The sequence below is a fragment of the Protopterus annectens genome, chromosome 1.part2 (assembly GCF_019279795.1).
Source record: "Protopterus annectens isolate FY-2018-M chromosome 1.part2, PAN1.0, whole genome shotgun sequence".
Taxonomy (NCBI): Eukaryota; Metazoa; Chordata; order Ceratodontiformes; family Protopteridae; genus Protopterus; species Protopterus annectens.
Genome location: NC_056727.1, coordinates 404430848 through 404438605, shown reverse-complemented (window position 1 = coordinate 404438605; position 7758 = coordinate 404430848).

Here is a 7758-nt window from a genome sequence, read left to right as displayed (position 1 = left end):
AGCTCTGAGGGATTGGGATTTCTTTAAGTGTAGCATGTCCAACAGCTCTGGGTTTGACATGGCCTTGTATGTTAAGCAGAGATCGCCTCTGAGTAGACGATATGCGACAGAGTATAGCTGGAGTTTTTTAAGGCAGTCAGCGTAGGGCATCTGCTTTAGGCCTGTGATTCTTTTAGGATTAGGATTGTCTCAGTAAAGTATGCCAGTGATCCCATGCTTTGTCCCTGGCTTTGAGGAGGAGTTTGATTTCTTTGGTAAGCCAAAGAGTGGGATTAGCTCTGATTCTTATGGTTCTGGGAGGGGCATGAAGATTTAATATGAATAGAAAGGTGGCATTAAAGTAGGTAACTGCCTCTTTTAATTCCAGGTATTTCAGGGGTGCCCATTTGGAAATGTATGCACTTTTATGGATTTTTGCTAAAGGGGATAGTGTTGCTATTGGTCAATAGTTTGTAACGTCTGTGAAGTTGCCTCCTTTATGTAGGAGGATTATATACATATTTTTCAGATTTTGGGGACAATGGCTTAATTGGAATGGTTATCGGGTAAGCCACTGTGTCAGCAACAGTTTTTAGGAATTCCCCTGGTAATTTGTCAGCAGCCAGAGTAGTGGGCTTTAGCTTTTTGAGCTATTTTTTATCCTGTCTAAAGAGATAGGCTGGAATTGTAAGGAGCTATTATTTGTGTGAGTAGTGGAGGGTTCAAAGGAGGGTGTGTATGTGTGTTGATTTTTCTGTTGTTTGGCTAGGATTAGGATTGTCTCAGTAAAGTATTTGTTAAATTGAGTAGCAATGCTATCTTAGTCATTTTCTAGAGTGGAAGAGGGAGTACCACTTTTGCCTGGTAGTAGTAATTTGTTAATGGCTGCCCAAAACGTTTGAGGGTGATGTTGGTGCTTGATTTGAAAGGTAGAGTAGTAATTAATCTTGTCAAGTTTTACTAGTTTCTTGGCTTTATTCCTGAGCTCCTGATAGTTTTGATTAGCAGCTGGGGACTTGACAGTATGCCAGTGATCCCATGCTTTGTCCCTGGCTTTGAGGAGGAGTTTGATTTCTTTGGTAAGCCAAAGAGTGGGATTAGCTCTGATTCTTATGGTTCTGGGAGGGGCATGAAGATTTAATATGAATAGAAAGGTGGCATTAAAGTAGGTAACTGCCTCTTTTAATTCCAGGTATTTCAGGGGTGCCCATTTGCAATGTTTTAGTTCTACAATGAAGTTGAAGGGGTTACAGTTCTTTTTGCTTCTGATGGTATGATAGACAGTACCCTTTGGATTATAATTACGTTGACACAGTAGGAAGGTTGGCAGATAGTCACGTAGACCATCTAGAAGGCATCCTGCAAAAGTGGGGTGGCTTGGTTTATTAGTTAGAACCCAGTCTAGGATTGATTCTTTGTTAGTAGCCTTACTATACAGAATAGTTATGGAGATATCGACATACCTGGGTGGTGGCTATGGGTGGTGCAATGTCCTAAAGAGACCAGTTAAAGTCCATATTATTCAACCTACAAACACAAGATAATGGCAATGTAAATCAGCACATTCATGCAAACATAACTGGCATGTCCTCTTCTGACTCCACCTTCTGTGGTGAGTGCTGAAATGCCACTATTTTTGTAAAAAAACCACGTAACAACAAGTTAGTAGGAAGCATGCACACATCACCAGGGTGCATGTAAACTAATGCATACATCACAATCATAGTAAAGAATTGCTTACCTGGCAGATGATGTTGTTGGCTGAAATGCAACAGCACTGTGCAAGTGAACAGACCATTAGTACACCTACATTGACACTTAAAGGAATCTCAGCATAAGATCTACAGAGAATGTCTTATTAGGTTCGTTATCCTCTGAGGAGGCCACCCTCTGTCACTGGTGTTCTAAAGCTATAGCTTGAAGTCGATCATGAATAACAAATATGTCAGGATCACTCTTAACATGAGACGGTGGCAGAGCAATGGATGCATACAACCCTATGTGAGTACAGAGAAACATACCTGAAAGTCTTGGTCATTGTCTGGAAAGGGATACCACTGTGCATGTAAGCAGAACATCAGTGCATATCTGCTCACAATGACAATGAAGTGAATCTTAGTATAACATATGTAGAGACAGTCTTACCGGGTCTGTCATCTTCTGGGGAAGCCACTCTCATATCGTGGTGTGCTGAAGCTGTTGGTTAAAGTGGAATATGAACAACAAACTAGTAAATATTACTCTTAACATCAGGAAGTGACAAGTCAATATATACACACACAGCCCTATCTGAGTACAAAGACACATAACTGAAGGCTGAGATTGTTATTTGGGATGAGATGGCCTCGTGAAGGTGAACAAAGCACCAGTACACACACAGTGCTCACAGTGTCACCTAACCAGTGTTTAATAAACAGCATATGAAGGCGGTCTTACCAGATCTTAACTTAGCTAAGGTGTGTTGTCAATCATGATGCTGGCTTGTCACTGTGAAGTAAAATATTAACAGACAAGATGTGTGTGAATGTACTTCTATGAAATAAATGTACACTGTGCTATCCTGTAATTGAAGAGTCTACATACCAGTACATCTCAAGACTGGCTACTGTACCTTCCCAAGAATATGATATTATTAACAATTGTTACAGTGGGAGGCCAGGAATAGGGCTGTTTCATCTGGTAGAGGTACAGGTGGCCCATCAACAGAGCATTCCTCTCTCATATAGGTGGAATATGTTGTCTACATAGAGTATCATGTCAGAGCAGCAGCAATTACAGGCAATCTGAGATTGATTGTTCCCACCCACAGAACTGACCATGTTGGTTATGTCCCTCCATACCTGTGTCTTCCAAAATGTAACACCCATCTGTCCTAGTAAAATCCCGCCATGTTGTCACAGGGCCTCAAGTATAATTTCATTCTCCCTATAGGAAAAATTATCATGTCTGCTTCTACCAGACATCTGTCAAAATAAAATGTGCACATAACAGGATGTACACATATTGTACACCTATTTTTGGATTTGCAGCACAATATGGGATGTTTAATGCTTCACATATACATTCTATTGCAATGCAAAAGAAAGCATGACACTATATTACATGCACAGCCACCATGTACAGAAAATCATAGTAAACATACACTATATCTAGCAGGTGTTGCTTATGTCAGTAAATGTAAAGCATGCATGTACTACACTCACTCCCCAATCCACAGCTTAGGATTAGTCGTACATCTGGAGCTGGCTTTCACCTCAGGTCTGTAGGGTTGTTCACAGTCTTTTACTAAGCATATTACCATTACACCTCCACTTCAGCAACAATGTCTATGTGATGTATTCCCACCTACATACATATGCAGACACAAATATCCCTATCCTGTCACCTACGTAGAGTGAGAATATGGACTAGATGTCAATACAGTAATTTACAGAGAGCTGTACCACTTTGTAATGTATTCACAAATGATGAAAAATACATATCCATCTGTGCCAAACAGCATCTCAGCACATTAAGAACAAATGAAGATATACATCATAGATGTGATATCTCAATTTGAACACACAAAAAAGAGTACAGGCTGAACCACCTAGCGATCCTAGCAGTCCCACTGAATGACATGGGAGCTTCCTATGTAGGATTCAGCATCTGTGAATATCAACTGTCTATACTTTGTAGGTTCATAGGTGTGTACTAGGCAAATGGCCCTGGAGCCTATGTAAGCCTAACCCAAGAAGACTCCCTGGTATCATGCTGCCCAAAGTTAGTTCCCAGTGCCCCTGTCAAGCAAGGTCACTGACGTGATCCCCGGGGTGAACTTCCTATTGCCCATCCATTCGTCAAGATTTCTCTTAATGAGGGCCAGTGAAGTGCTCTGCTTGACGTGAATGTGAAGTTTGTTCCAGAGTATGGGAAGTCTCTGGGTTAGGAACCTGTTCCTCCAGCAAGTTCTGTTTATTGTGGTAATGAGGTTTATGTCCCTGGAGCATGTGGCATGGAGGGATTGAGGTTTCTTTAGGTGTAGCATATCTAGCAGTTCTGGGTCAGATATGGCTTTGTAGGTCAAGCAGAGATCGCTTCTAAGTAGGCGATAAGAGACAGAGTATAGCTGGATTTTGTTTGAGTCTGTCCATATAGGCCATGTGTCTAAGGCCTAAGATCCTCTTAGTGAGGTATTTTTGTGGCCTTTCCAGTTGTTGTAGGTGTCTAGTGAGGTCCATACCAAATGGGGCATTGTATTCTATAATAGGTCTAATGAGGGATGAGTAGAGAGAGATTAGGACCTCTTTCTTCTTGGATGAGAAACCTTTTGTAATGAGATGTGCCACATAGATGGACTTTCAGACTACAGTGGCAATGTGGTTATCAAAGGAGAGGTTGTTGTCAACCTGTGTCCCCAGGTCTCTTATCACACCTTCGGTGGTTAGTGGACTACCGCCTATATGGTAGTTAATGGGCACCAAATTTTCCCAAAGGGAATGGCAATGCACTTTTTGGCATTGAGCTTAAGGCCATGGTTCTGGCACCAGTCATTGGTGTCGGTGAAGCCTTTTTGTAGAAGACAGAATTGGACTCCTCAACAAGGAACCAGGAAGAGGAAAATGTCTGGAGGGCAGTTTGAGTTTCAGAAGAAAACCCTGAAACCTGTAGTCAGGACTTGATTGTAAATTTATCTACACATGTAATATCGGACAGTGAGAGGAAAATACTAAATAGAGGTTTGCCTTTTATTCCCTCACAAGGAGTTGATGTAAGTAACCTTGTAGTGGACATTAAATGTTTTACTAGAAATGTTGCACTTGGTTTACAATTTGGTAAGAATGATATGGTGAAAGCTGACACTATGTTGTTTAGAAAACCATCTATATATACTCCTATTCTACATCCGTTACTTGATAGTTTTGAGAAAGCTTGTAGTAATGATTTTTTGAGACTTTTTGAGGGGAATGTAGTTAAACCTGATTTTTATAATGTTTCCAAAAGTGAAAAATTGGCGTTACAGGATTTACAGAATAATACAGACATAGTAGTAAGACCAGCTGATAAAGGGGGAGCTACTGTATTACTTGATACTAGCTTTTACAATAATGCCATGTTAGAGATGCTTTCAGATGAAACTACTTATAAGAAGTTAACCAGGTTAGATTTAGATAAAATAATCAAAACAGTGCATGCAGACTTGTATGATATGTTGATGTGTGGCATTATAGATAATGATTTGTATAAGTATTTTTTAATTGAGAAACCTGTGATACCAACCATAAGAGGTCTTCCTAAGATACACAAGACCATGGTTGATCCTCCCCTTAGACCCATAGTATCGGGCAGAGGCTGGTTGACAGAGACTATGTCGATTTATTTAGAGAAGAAATTGAGACCTATAGTAGACTCTACGGAATCTGTGTTACGTGACACTAAACAATTTTTAGAAATCTTAGCACCCTTCAATATAGATAGAACTATAGGAGAGTTAGATTACATGGTAACACTGGATGTAGTGTCTCTTTTTACCTGTATCCCCAATGAAGTAGGTCTAGAATATTTAAGGTTGTATTTAATTAATAAAGGGCTAAACAATAGTCAGGTTATAAGGATTATGATGCTATTAGAATTGGTTCTTTACAATGTGTTTACCTTTGGTAGTGATTACGACCTTCAGATTAGAGGTGTAGCCATGGGCACCTCGTGTGCCAACTCTTATGCCAATCTAGTGTTAGCCTATTGGGAAAGTGCCTATGTGTTGGAACATCTGATTTTCTCTAAGTATATTAAATGCTATAAACGTTTTGTTGATGACGTTGTTTTGTTTTGGGGAGGTGATCTAGAAAGTTTAGATGATTTTGTTACCTATATAAATGGAACTACCACTTTCCTTACTTTAACTAGTACAGTATCACAGGATAAAATAGACTTCCTAGATGTTACATTGAGTAAAAATAATGGTGCTTTTGAGACTAAAGTGAAGCCATGTAGGAGAAATGCTATCCTTCATAGAAGCAGTATGCACCCGCCACATGTGCATAAGAATATTGTCAAGAATCAGTTAAAACGCTATTCACATATAACTAGTGATGATCAAGCCTTTTCAGAAGCAGTTGTAGCTGTAGAATGTGATTTTGTGGATAGAGGTTATCGCACTCATGATTTTCTCTTAAAGGATGATATAGGATGTGAGCAGTTAGGGCTACCATATATTAAGCAGAATGGAAATACCCAGAAGCAACCTATTGAGAAAAAAGGAGACAGGAGAAGGGTAGTTATTCCCTTTACTAATAAAAATACTTCCATTGTTGCTATTATTAAAAGGCATTGGAACATCCTACAGTTGGATGATAGTATTAAAGATTTAGTAGGTGAGAGACCGGCCTTTAGTTACAAAAATACTAAGTCACTTAAACGGATGCTTTGTTATGAAAAGGTACCTGTTAATAGGGTTACTTCACAGAGAAAGGGCACTTATGCCTGTCGCACTTGCAATCAATGTGGTTATATAATGAATTCCAATGTCTTTATACATCCTGACACTGGGGTCAAATATGAGTTCAATGAGTATGCAGACTGCAAATCTAGGAATGTGATTTACTTGGCTACCTGTAAGAAGTGTCAATGTTTTATGTAGGTAAGACTAATAGGACATTGAGGGAAAGAATTAGAGAGCATCTTTATGCTATCCATAGAGAGGATGAAGGAAATGCCCTAGCTAAGCATACTCTGCAAAATGACACTATACATGTATTTAGATTCATGGCTATAGGACAATTATTAGAGACAGAGAGGTTAGGTAATATTAGAAATAATACAGAGAGAACGGAGGCTAGGTGGATAATTAAGCTAGCTGCAGATAAGGGGCACGGTCTCAATGATAAGTTATCATTGAAACCTTTTTTAATAGATAGACCGTTTGTACATTAAACTAGATTTGTATGTTTAGTAAGCTTTTATATGTGTTTTTATATGTATTTTTTATATATATTTTTCTATTATATATATAATAGTTTTATTATTAACTGTTTATATTTCATGTGTATATTTAATGTGAGTTTACATATACATATACATATATATATTTCTGTTCCTATACCCTTTAAAGTGAATGATGTGATTTTATGTGGAACACATGTGACATGGATAAGGTGTGCTATTGGTGCTTCCTATATATTTAAATGGAATGAGATTTCTGTACTTTGTTAAAGTCTGATGAAGCGTTCTTTGTAACATGAAAGCGCTTACTTCGTTTGAATAAAGGGTTATTCTTTTACGCTTGTCTACCTGGTTTGCTTCGATAGTTGTGGTGTATCTACTTCTATCACTTTGGATCCTTTTTGTAGAATGTCTACATCAGTTGGAGAATCAATAATGGCTCCCAGTTTTCAATCATCTGTGAACTTGGTCAGCCAGAGTCCCTTTGTGTTAGCTTGAACTTCAGAGAAGTAGATGCCAAACAGGAGAGGACCTAGGACCGATCCCTGTGGGACACCATTTGTAAATGGTTGGTAGTCAGATTTGGAGTCCGCTACTTTCACAGTGTGGGTTCTATCAGTGAGCCATTTGGCAACCCATCTTATGACATAGGGGTTTATGCCTAGTTTAGTGAGTCTATCTATGATTTCTGAGCGAGGGATGGTGTCAAAGGCCTTGGCAAGATCTAGGTAGGATGTGTGAACTACCTTGCCCTCATCTGCAGCTCTGGTGACAGACTCGAAGAAGTCTATCAGGTTGAGCAGGCATGATCTACCTTTCACAAACCCAAACTGTGTGGGGTCCAGAGTTTGGAGATTC